The sequence below is a fragment of the Schistocerca serialis genome, chromosome 1 (genome assembly GCF_023864345.2).
Source record: "Schistocerca serialis cubense isolate TAMUIC-IGC-003099 chromosome 1, iqSchSeri2.2, whole genome shotgun sequence".
In the NCBI taxonomy this organism is placed as follows: Eukaryota; Metazoa; Arthropoda; class Insecta; order Orthoptera; family Acrididae; genus Schistocerca; species Schistocerca serialis.
This window is the reverse complement of record NC_064638.1, coordinates 790,888,265-790,900,770: the sequence shown is the minus strand read 5'-3', so window position 1 is coordinate 790,900,770 and position 12,506 is coordinate 790,888,265.

Genomic DNA, 12,506 nt, shown 5'->3' with positions numbered 1-12,506 from the left:
TATGGAGGAAGAAATGTTCACCGCCAGTCTTTGGCAGGGGGCTTCGTACAGCTACGTCACGTACCTCGAGTCAGAGCATGAGCTCGTTCGCAGCAATACGGCGTCTACAGTGGTCAAAATAAATGTTGCATATTGCTGAAACTTTAAAACTGAGAGTTGTTATCCAGAAACACATTTTGGTATCAATAAATTGATTTGTTTGTATTGAAATTCTAGCAGAAACAGTCCATGTATGTGCAGTATGGCAACTTTGTCACCTATAAACATTACAATACTTGTGTGTCATCACGGGAGTTGTGCTGCTTCAGGATGGTTTGGACAAGAATAACTTACGATCAGAGGCTCCGTATAGTCACTCCAATGCGACAGCGAGTGAGACAGGCAGACGTCGCAGTGAATGTCGCGGTGAGTCAAAGTAATGTCTCTAGAATCTGGAACAAGTTTCTAGCGACGGAATCTTTCTAGCGACGGGATTAGTTGACGATCGTCACAGTAGTGGCCACGGGACAAAAAACAACAGGTATGCAGGACAGATATCTGCGTATAACAGCAAGCAGATACCCTCAACAGGATGCGACACGTCTACGACAGCATATCTAAACAGCTACAGGAGTGCAGGTGTCAACATAAATGATACAAAATAGATTCCACGACCAGGGATTACGTACCAGAAGACTTTTCAGGGCTCCTCCTCTATATCTGGTTTGGAGACGGGTTCGTGTCGCATGGACATGAAACCATTCTTTGTGGACTAGCAAGCAATGGGACACCACGCTCTTTTCTAATGAGACCGGTATCGGTCTCCACCCAGACAATACTGATATTCGTGTGTGGAGCCAATGAGGACAACGATTACATCCCAACTGTATCGTCGGTAGCTACCATTATCAGGACGGTTCAGTCATGTTTTGGGGTGGAATCACGTATGGCCGCAGGACACCCCCGGCCCAGTACTCGGGAAGAAGACTGGTGTGGAGTACCGGGACGACGTACTTGCACACATTGTGACTCCGTTTGTTGAACATATTGAAAGGGGATACACACTAATGGACGACAATGTACGTCCTCATCGTCACACTCTCCTGAAGAGTTTCCTAGTGGAGCATACAAACAGTCGGATGGAATGGCCCCCATTATCTCCAGACCTAAGCTGCACCGAGCTGAAACCTGAGGTTTCAACAGAAATTCTAAGTAACTCTGGCGTGCACGTGTTGCAAAATAATGCTTTTTATCGTTTCCTCTTGTCGAGGCGAAGTTGATAAAGTTTATATTTTGAAAAAGGTACTGCTTCTTCTGTCATAGTATAGCGAGAAGATGATTCGATGGTTCATAGGCACACATTTCCGCGTTTTTCTCAGTAGAGTTCGTTTCCTTCTCCTTTGTAAACGGAACCAGAAGGACTGGGAGGGCTTGCATCGAGTGTGTCAACCCGAGGCTTCCCAGGAACCTTTGTTTGTCTTTGTCTGCCTAACAGAAGCTCTGGGAACTAACAGATAACGCTAATCTAGAGCCACGAAGCACGCCTCGCTTTATTGTTAGCATCGGACATTCATTAAGTGTGGCAGCTGCTGTACAGTCGAAAATCCCAGCCTCACACACAGAGCAGGGCCGTCCGTAGAGATGCTTCAGCAACGCAGCGAGTGACGATGGCCAATGCGGAGGACGGACAGAAGGAAACTAACTCGCTCAGTCGCCAGCAGTATGACTCATACGGGAAGACTGATATGCGGATAGCGATCACTATACAGGAAGAGGAGGGGGAAGTCGCCAGATGTCCCTCACCGCAAGATGGCAGGAAGCCCCGCGCCTTCTATTGCGACGACGAGGAAATCCGCTCACAGGACCCCAGCAGCGACACGGCCGCTGTGCATCTGAGCAACAGTCCCCCCCACGGTAAGAATACTGTTGTGCAGTTCTGCGATCCTCCTTGATCCCTCAGGATCCGTCTTATCAACTGATCCCTTTTCTAAATCAGGCTATGCTGTAAATTTCTTGTGGCCCTAGTCCGATTCAGTACTTCCTCATTAGTTACGTGATGTACCGACCTAATCTTCAGCATCCTACTGTAGCATCACATTTCAAGATCTCCTATTCCCTTCTTATCTGAATTGTTTCATTTCCGTACAGAGTTACACTCCAGGAGAATACCTTTAGGACAGTCATCGTAACATTTCGATGTATATTCTATGTTAAGAAAATACTTTTGTTCAGAAGTGCTTTTCTTGCTGTTGTCGTCAGTTTGTATTTCATATCCTCTCTACTTAAGATACCAATGGTTATTTTGGTGCCCAAATAGTAAAATAGTACTAATATTAGTGTTTGAAAAAGGATGTGATTTGTCTCCAAGAGCTGCTGAAAAAAATTTCATTGGAGAGGAATTCCACCTTATGCGAGATTCCTTATGCAAATAAAGTGGAGGTATGTAAACAAATATATTCATCAACTTTCCAAATATACTACAAAACTAGAACCTTTAGACATGTCGTAAATGAACGACACAGAATGCCTCAACTCACGACACATATTTCAGCTGTGTGCTCTATGCAAATCAACGTAAAATATTTGACAATAATCGCTCATTTTACAGATGTAAATATTTTGTACCGAAAGTTTCTTTAAAGATTAACATTTGACAACAATTTTACGGAAGGAATATAAACAAATAAAACCACTTAATATGGCACAAAAGTGCTGTCTGGGTGAAAACAAAACTACAAACGTGTCTTGTATAAGGCGGAATTCTTCTCCAGTTTTCTTTAGGTACCTTCACACTGAAAAACAACTCCAACAATCTCGGTTGACAATTGTTTTCAGCTCGAAGTTTGACTTAGTTTTCAACTGTTGTCAACAGTTGTTTGAAGTCGCCAGTCTGAACAACTAGTTGACGGAAGTTTTGTCTCGAGTTTGTAGTTTATGGACAGTGAACAAAAACACGACAGAGTTGCATGGCTTACGCATGCGCATTTACCGTGTCGTCTGCTGTATTTGTTTCTACGATGGCAACTTCCGAGTCGTCAACAGATCCAACAATTCAGTTTTTGTTAGAAACTGAAATGAGAAAACCTCTTTAGGATCGCTCTGATTCGGCATATAAAGAAAGATATAAAAGGAAAATTTTGTTTGAAAGAAGCTTCGGATAAAATTGGTGTATCGTTTTGTGGAGTGTGAAAGGAAATGGACAAATATGAAATTGTATATATTGTAAACTGGTCAAAACTAAAAGTGGGTCGGGGACAACTGAGATCCACGTTCCGAAATGGATATTTTACGAACATATGTAGTATTTTGAAGGCGTGAACCAGCCAGGGAGAAAAATATTTACAATCGTAAGTAAAATGTCATTTACTAGCGTAACTGAAACTGTAGGACATTTGGTCGGAAATTTTGTAACTGCGACTGGTTTTCACCAGAAATTTATCTATTTCTCTTGTCAAATCATTTTGTCAAAGCCTGATACAAAGTAGCTTGCAAATTAATGGCTTACACTGTTAATAACAAAAGCTATAAGGGTTTTGCCCGGAAGATTTTAATGCATTTGTCTTTTCACTCGATATTTATTTTTTCATATTCGTCTTGCCATTTCAGCTTACCAACATCCGATACAAAGTAGGTTGCAAATTCATCTCTTTATTCTTCGCAGTTCTTCCTGCGTTGCCTCCCGTTCTCTGAATACATTTATTTTGCGGAGATATCCTCCAACTGCCATCTGGAACCCTGCCATCCTGCGTATGGGTTCATCATGTACTCTGAAAGAGCCAAAGCATCATCTCCCACCATAACAAATGGCAAATGTTCACAGTTAGAATCCATTTCCATTACCTTTCTGTAACAAAAACACCGAACATGAGTTTACAAGAGTTTGAAACTGTTGTCCATATTCTCAACAGCTGTAAGTTTTCCAAGTTTTCCAAACTTACAACTATTGTATGTTTTTGTTTTTGGAGTTGGTTGTCGGTGTGAAGGTACCTTTAGAAACACTGAATAAGAACGACTGCGACATTCACAAGATGATTAAAAATTTCTTTATTATACAACGGGTTTCGGTCTACATACTGTCATCAGGTATCATCAAATATTCACAAAGTACAATGCAACATAAAATAAATTACGTCAAAAAATATAAACTCCGTATTTCATAATCCATAATTTTTCGGCTTCATTGGTTTTATATCGCCGTGTAAGTTGTAAATGTTTTGTGATTAGGTCTGTGGGCCGAAGCTGGTTGTATTTTTAATCAGATGATAATTTTTATCAACAGCTCTCCTCCATTAATCATGACTTCTTCAAACATTTACGAGCTGTGGGACACCACGCTCTTAAAATACTTGTAGTGTTTTCATTTCCTAAACTAATTCTATTAGCATCGCGTGATTTAATTCGATTACCTTCAGTGTGCGTTGTTTTACTTGTATTGATGTTCATCCTGTAACCTCTTTTCAGGACGCTGCTCATTCCGTTAACTGCTCTTCCAAGTCCTTTGCCGCCTCTGAACGAATTACAGTGTCATAAAAGTTTTTGTTTCCTTTCCGTTTACTGTAATTCCTTTTCCAAATTTATTCTTGCAAGTTTGTGATATAACCCGTAAAATTCTATGTTGTTTACTTGAAAGTCTGGACACTCAACTGTATTTTACCAATGTATCGCCAATGTAATGTTTGACTGGTACCCAAATAAGCCTGACGGGTTACGCCACAATCTCGGAAATGGTCACATAGCCGAAACTGTGCACTGGTGTAGAAGACAACGGGATATTCTAATCCAAATACTCGCAGACTGTCATTCAAAAAACGGGAGGTTGTTTGCAGTTCGGGTGTGATACAGAGATGATTTCGTAACACAGTTTCTTCAGCGTAACTCATACTTTCAACTACAAGTTTGGTTTATTAACTCTGATGGTAAAAAATTCATTGAATTGGAATCCAGTTTCTAATAAAAACTTACAGAAGTTCGTTACTGTGAAACTTTGTAACAGCTAGTTTTTCTTGAGTAAATTAAAAGAAAAGAAATCTTGAGAGTGGCAGATCCACGCCTCAAGCTGTAGGTGTGGCAGATTCCCGTCGTAATCTTGTCAATAATTTCAATCACTGTACGCTCATAAAAGAAAGAAAACACGAACTTCATTATGTTTAAGGAAGTTAATTCAGTTCCATTTAATTCAGATTTCAGTATTCTTCGAATATATTGTTGTAGACAGACATTTTCATCAAGAGTTTGAGGGATGTGATAGGTATATGAACTGCTTACACAACGCCATTTAACTTTAGGCTCACTAGGAATGGATGAAAGTATCGTTGAACACATCTCACACGTCGAATGACGTCGTCTCAGTATCTTGAAAGGACGAAGTTACGTCTATTAGTTTCGCCTTGTTAAGTCTCTTGAACACGCTATGTGTAATCTGTTACGAATAAGAAGAGGAGCGATGTCGACGCTTTCAGTATCCTCATGGGTTGTGCCAAGCGGAGGAACGCATTGCACTAAGGTGCTAGAAATGTATTTGAAACCTAGATAAGTCCTCTTACAAGCAGTCAGTCAGTAATAATCGCTTAGCTACTTCAGAGTTGATGCAACGACTTGTACGGGGCCCTCAGACATCACATCATTTCCAGTCATCTACTAGAAATTACTGAAAATACAGAGATGCGAAAATCACCTAGAAAGTACACGTTCAGCGTTATGAAAGTCACTAGTAATGTTAACCGGCCGACGGTTCGCATCGATGAAACACGAGGAAGTTCACAAGGTTTTAGCTACTCTATCATGAACCGAAAAATAGTATTATATTATCTCGAACATGTACACAAAACCATTGCCCCCCGTCTGCCCGTTTAAATAACAGCGTTTCTCTAAAACTATTCAATTCAGAAAAGAAATACTGCGCAGTTGTGGTAATTCTGGTGAGAGCAAGGGTGTACTAAGGGAGGATAGGGGAGAGTAGCTGCCTCCCCCTTCCCCCCCCCTCCCTCCCCTCTTCCCGCCATATCTAGAAAACAGTCTTCGCCAGTCGAACTTGCATCCGGCCCCATGAAACCGACAGACGTTTTACTTCAGTAACAGTTTGGAGAAAGCCAGAGTATGTGATGGATATTGACTAGTAGCAAGAGTACCAGGAGCCATTACTCATGAAATCTCAAAACTATTTCCTCATTCGCAATCCCCTCCCCCGTCCCCCCACCCCACCCTCACAGTCAGCACTCGCCCAAAGCTCAAGTACGCTTTTTGTGTCACGTCTACACTACTCTGCAAAACTTAAGTACGCGATAGATAAAGTAATGTAATATATTAACTACTCGGTGGAAATGGATGAAAGTGCGGGAGCATGTTTCCAGAGGTCTCCTCGTCGTGCACAGGAAGTTTAACGTCATATAATGTGAGGTCGGCATGACTTATATCCCCAAATAGGGCTGGGTTCGTAGCACGAGGCAGTTGAATGAAAGAGAAGAGATAGTGTGTATCAATCAGCGAACAGTTACGGTGTACTGAAGTGGTGTTTTTCATTACAAGATGTCCCACAGACAAAATCTGGATGACTTCGCACGGGAAAAGAGTCATCGGGAAACTGGAAGAAGGACGAATTCTAAGACTGTAGTCCTGGAGTTGGTTTTTTCATAGCATTGTTTCACGTGCATGGGGAGCGTTCTGGACCACAGGCACTGCTGCCGGAAGGAGAGGATGTGGTTCACCACTGTCAATTACAGTAGCAGATGACCGCTACGTTGTACAACATGCAAGAAGGGACACACGTCAAATAGCGGGTGCAGTTGTTGCCACTACATTTAACAGGACTGCGAAGCACGCAACGATACGCTCCACAGTACCACGGTGGCTGTGTGGTCGTGGTCTATTTGACCAGTAAGTTGTGTTCTTTTGACACCTACACATCGGCAGAACAGTTTGCGACGGTTCCAAGAGCATAGAGACTGGGGCAACGAAGAGCGGTATCACATGCTCTTCTCGGATGAGGGCAGATTCAAACTGACAAGGGGACCCTCCGTACTGTAAATCGCGGATATTGATGCGCTTCAAATATGTTGTAGAGGTGCTTACCCTGAGTACCTAGCTATCCGGTCTTTTAGCGACAGGCCTTAGTTTTTGAGAAAATCGATTTTGAAGTTCATTGCGCGCTTTGTATACCCGTAACATTACATATATTCCGAGCAAGTCAGCGTAGCGCAGCGGTAAAGGTTCACGGCTACCGCGCCAGTGGTACCGTGTTCGAATCCTGAACCCATATGTTTTTTTATGTATCCAAGAATCGGCCGGCAAATTTGGTCCTAACGTTCAAAAACGAGTCGATGAATTAACTGGGAAATACAGAAATGTATTCGTGTGCTGCACGACATCCGGGAAGTTCACGAAACTGGTGTACGAACAATTTTTGCGTTCTGTAATTCTTCCGTGCGTGGGACAGAAAAATGTTTTGTTCATTATCGATTCGTGGGGAGGGCAAACAGATTTAACTTTATACGATCATCTACTCATTGAAGAAAGAAAAGCGAACACCTACACCCTAAAAGTGGTCCCACCAAACTGAACTACTTATTGCCAGCCCTGTGATGTTTATTTTTACCGATAGGTGAAAATCTTCACGAAAATAATTCAGAATGCTCCCGACATGATGAAAGACAATATAGAGATCGCTTCTAGGGAAGATTCGATAAAATTACATTCGCGGTAGCGTTCTCGCTTCCCACGCCCGGGTTCCCGCGTTCGATTCCCGGCGGGGTCAGGGATTTTCTTTGCCTCGTGATGACTGGGTGTTGTGTGATGTCCTTAGGTTAGTTAGGTTTAAGTATTTCTAAGTTCTAGGGGACTGATGACCATAGTTGTTAAGTCCCATAGTGCTCAGAGCCATTTGAACCAAATTACATTCGCTAATCCTACATTAATTCAGCGCAACTAATTTTGAAACCATGATTAGATAGGCATGGTTAACATGGAAATTAGCGGATGGAAGAGAAATCGTTTTTGAATGCAAAAGAATTGTTTCCCCGTATCGCGCATGAATAAACTGTGTGCATGCAGGACGGTTGCTTCCATAAAATGCGCGTGGTGCTGCGAAAATTTGTGCTTCGGTTGTTTTTATGATAAGTATCACCCACAATATTGTTCTGGTACATCAAGCAATGTGGTTGATGAAAAATAAGATTTTGTAATATTGTATGAAAGAAAAAATTAATAACTGACTATATCTTTATAATTTCGCACACATTACACTGTTTGTTGGTATTTTTTGAAATAAAATTGAAAAATTCGGTCGATTTTGAGAAAAGTACACGCGCAGGATTTGAACAAAGTACCTTGGGTGCCGTAGCCGTGAACCTTTACCGCTGCGCTACGCTGACTTCCTGGGAATATGTGTAACGTTACGGGTACACAAAGCGCGCAGTGAACTTCAAAATCGATTTTCTCAAAAACTAAGGCCTGTCGATAAAAGACCAGATAGCTAGGTACTGAGGGTAAGTGCCTCTACAACGGTATGGAAGGTCCCCTTGTGAGTGGTGATTCTGTACGTACTCTTTCACGGCGAGAGGTAGGAACACATAATGCACCGAGAAACATCGTCGAACATGACCGCTCAGTGGTAGAGGTGTTATGATGTGGGGAGGCATAGTGTTTCTCGGGCGAACTGACCAACCAATGTTTCGACACGGTACACTCAGCGGCTAAAGTTATTGGGCATCTATTCACAGGTGTATAGCGCCTTAACTTATTTCTTATAAATGACACTGCGCCACTGCATCGAATAGCGCAGGTGGAACGAAAGCATGTACGGCGAATGGACCGGCCTGTCCATTCCCCCGACTTAAATCCCACCGAAAACGTAAGGGATCCGATGGGAAGACGTATTGAAACATATGCACATGCACCAATGACCATCCAGGAGTTGTCAACGGCTCTGTTGAAGGAATGGTACGCCCGACCATACTAACTCTTTAACAATCTTGTGGTCAGCATGTGAGCACTTTGCAAGGTACACATTACCGTCCATAGTGATCACACACCCTATACGAACCATATCCCGACTTTTGTTACGTCCAAGGATCATCATAAATCGCGATGACTTCAGCATAATTGTTGTCTTTGGATAAAAGTGTCATTTATGTTCGTCTCATTGCGTATTTCTCTCAGTTAACTTTTATACAACACCCCAGCAGCTCTTTCCACGTATGATCCAAGTTTCATCAAGCTATGTTACTTGGCAGTGGCACATGATGCGTAATTTTAATATGTTTAATCTTGAAATTCACTGCTTTACAGTCAAAAAAGTTTGGAAACGGAGGTGCAAAAAAATTGAATTTCATTATTTTCCCAGATAAGTCGTTAGTGGCACCCTGAATTGCTTGAATAAACTGCAGAGGCGTGCGGAGGTGATCTTGTGTTTTGGACATGTAACCATGTTCCGCGTGTTCACCACACCATAATACTTCACCAGGAATCGCCTGGCATATTCACGCCATCTCACTGCTGTCGGCCGCCAGCGCATCGTGCAGTACTTTGCTGCAATGTGCCACGCCGCTGATTGGAAGCAATGAGACTTCCGCTGTGCGACGCTGCGCAGTCGGGATGCGTCTCTGGATGAAATCCGGCTGTCTGATACCATCACAAAATGTCGATCAATTTCTGCAGGATAAGCGGACCTTTTGTCTTCCAACATTTGGATCATTTAAGGCAATTGTCTAGCTGTAATACACTTGTCAGACTTTATACGATACACATCCAGCGCTGTTCCTCTGCAAACAGTATCTTATTTGAATTACGAAGTCATTCCTCTCGTCATTTCCATCACATTCGCAGCAGTTTTTTTCCTCGCCTAAAATTACTTAACTGCACTTCTACAAATGTGATCGCTTGTATGATGCCTTACAAACGAATTATTCACTGTAGGTAACAGTTTCTCTTTAATACTGACTGCTTGCACTACCGACGGGCCATGGGACGTGATCTGTAGAGTGGCTGCAGCAGATTTTCCCTGATAAGTGAGCTGCGACTGTCCAGTTCAACGTGGCGCTGTGACAGACCAGCTAGTCAGTGCTGACTAACAGGCTTATAACGCAGGTAAATAGATACAATACGCCCGTAATAGCATAGCCGGCTGTTCCCTAGCTATTGTCACACAGTGTTAAAACAAATCTTTAAATACGAGGGTGAGTCAAATCAAATGAAAACCTTAAATTTGTAATAACAAATCGAAATTTCGCGCCGTTATCCTGTAAGGTGGTAAGCGTGCTACAAACAGCATGAAGAATGACAGAATGGCCTGTAGGTGGCAGCATAGTGCAGATGCACACATACTGTCGCACTATCAGTGTAAACATGGCCGCCCCGCTTGCGACTTGCACCAGGGAAGAACAGCGTTCTGTTATTCGGTTTTTGCGTAGTGAAGGTGTGAAACCTATTGAAATTCATCGACGAATGGAGGTTCAGTACGGTAATGCATGTTTGTCACAGCAGCAACTCTACCAATGGAGTAGGAAGCTCGCAAATGGTGTGACTTCAGTAGAAGATGCTCCTCGTCCAGGTCAGGCACAAAGAGTTGTGACTCCATAGAACATTGCAGAAGTTGAAGCCATAGTGAAGGAAAACTGTAGAGTGACACTGAATGACATTGTAGCATGTTAACAGATTAGTCATGGGTCAGCACACCACATTGTGCATGATGTGCTCCAGTTCCACAAAGTGTCTGCAAGATGGGTGCCACGGCAGCTGACTCCTGAAATGAGAAAACGACGTATTGATGCTTGTGAAGAACTTCTTCGGCGCTTTGAATGAGAAGGTGATGCCTTCCTTGCAAGAATCGTTACTGGGGACGAAACCTTAGTTCACTTCCACTAACTAGAAACGAAGAGAGCGAGCAAGGAATGGCGCCATTCCTCATCACCAAAACCAAAGAAGTTTCGAGCAGAACCATCAGCAGGGAAGGTTATGCTGTCTCTCTTTTGGGACGAAAAAGGTGTCATTTTGGAGCATTACATGCCTAGAGAGACCACTGTTACCAGTGCATCATACACAGATCTCCTAAAAAATCATCTGCGGCCTGCAATTAAATCAAAGCGACGTGGATTGCTGTCAGAAGGTGTCATTTTGCAACATGACAATGCAAGGCCCCACACTGCCCGTACAACAGTTGCAACAATCACAGACCTGCATTTTGAGTGTCCTCCTCATCCACCATACTCACCAGACCTTGCCCCAAGTGATTCCCATACGTTTGGACCACTCAAAGACTCAATGGGAGGAAAGAAGTTCCGTTCTGATGAAGAGGTACGCGCACGCGGTGCATGAGTGGTTGCGTGGACTACCAAAAGAATTTTTTTCTAAGGAATTTATGCACTCTGTAAACGCTGGAGGACTTGCATTGAGCCTGGGGGAGATTATGTTGAAAAGTGATACAGCTTTGCACCACTTCTGCACAATAAATAATATTTAAAAATATTTAAGATTTTTGTTTTACTCAGCCTCGTATAACAAATCTCTAGGTACAATATGGGTGGCGCTTTAGGTGCTTAAGAGTCCCGTGCAGCAAATATTTTTGTCAGCACTGTCGCGGTGCTTGGTCCTTCTGCTGTTTTTTTTTTCTTTTTTTTTCCTGCTGGCTCACGCAGAAAGATTCTTAACTCCAGTGCTTCTCGGTTGTCCACACATTTTGAGGACTGCTACGTCATCGTCACCTCACGCACACGTGCGGGAAGGACGTTATCGTTGACTCACTGCAACTATATAATTTTTTCTGTTACATCTGAAGTGTGCTCTTGGAGCAAAGAAGCTTCAGTCTATTTCAGTGAGAAATGGTGAGCTATTCCAGTTCTGTAACTTTTTTGACAGTCTGCGAAACTTCAGTTTCACGTACATGCAGCACAATTGATTTTCTCTACAGAATATTCTTTTCAGCTCAAAATATTTTCGTCAAAATAATAGTGAAAATAAAGAAATGCCAATGGTAACGTACGCTACCAACACACCAACAAGATGCTCTAATGACCCAAGGCGAGAGATGTAGTTCGTTAAGTGATGCCCTCCATCAAGTGATGCTGCAATTTCTCGCAGTTAGCTTATTCAGCTAACATTTCGTGACACGTACACAACGTCCAGTAACTACTGTGTAGTTGCCAGCGACAGTAATATATTAAATGGACATCCTTACTTACTTAAATCACTTAATAACTAAGAACGTACCATAGTCTTCACTTAATTAGACGTTTCTTTACTATAATTTTAAAAAAGGCTACAAGGATGAATGAACTGGAATTCTACTTAGTTTTTAATCTTCTTCAGCCTCTCGATCTATGATTCACACGGTGGACTCTTACTCAGGATTAATGAGGGACGGAGTTCAAAGACCACACAACCATCAGAATTTCAATAGTTTCTCTGATTCATTTCAGATGAATGCCGAGATGGTTCCTCCTGTTAGAGCATGGCCTTTTCTTTCCTTAGTCTTTCTGCTATCCGAGCAAGTGCTTCGTCTCCACTGGTCTCGACATCGAAGAGTCGCTAAACTCAAG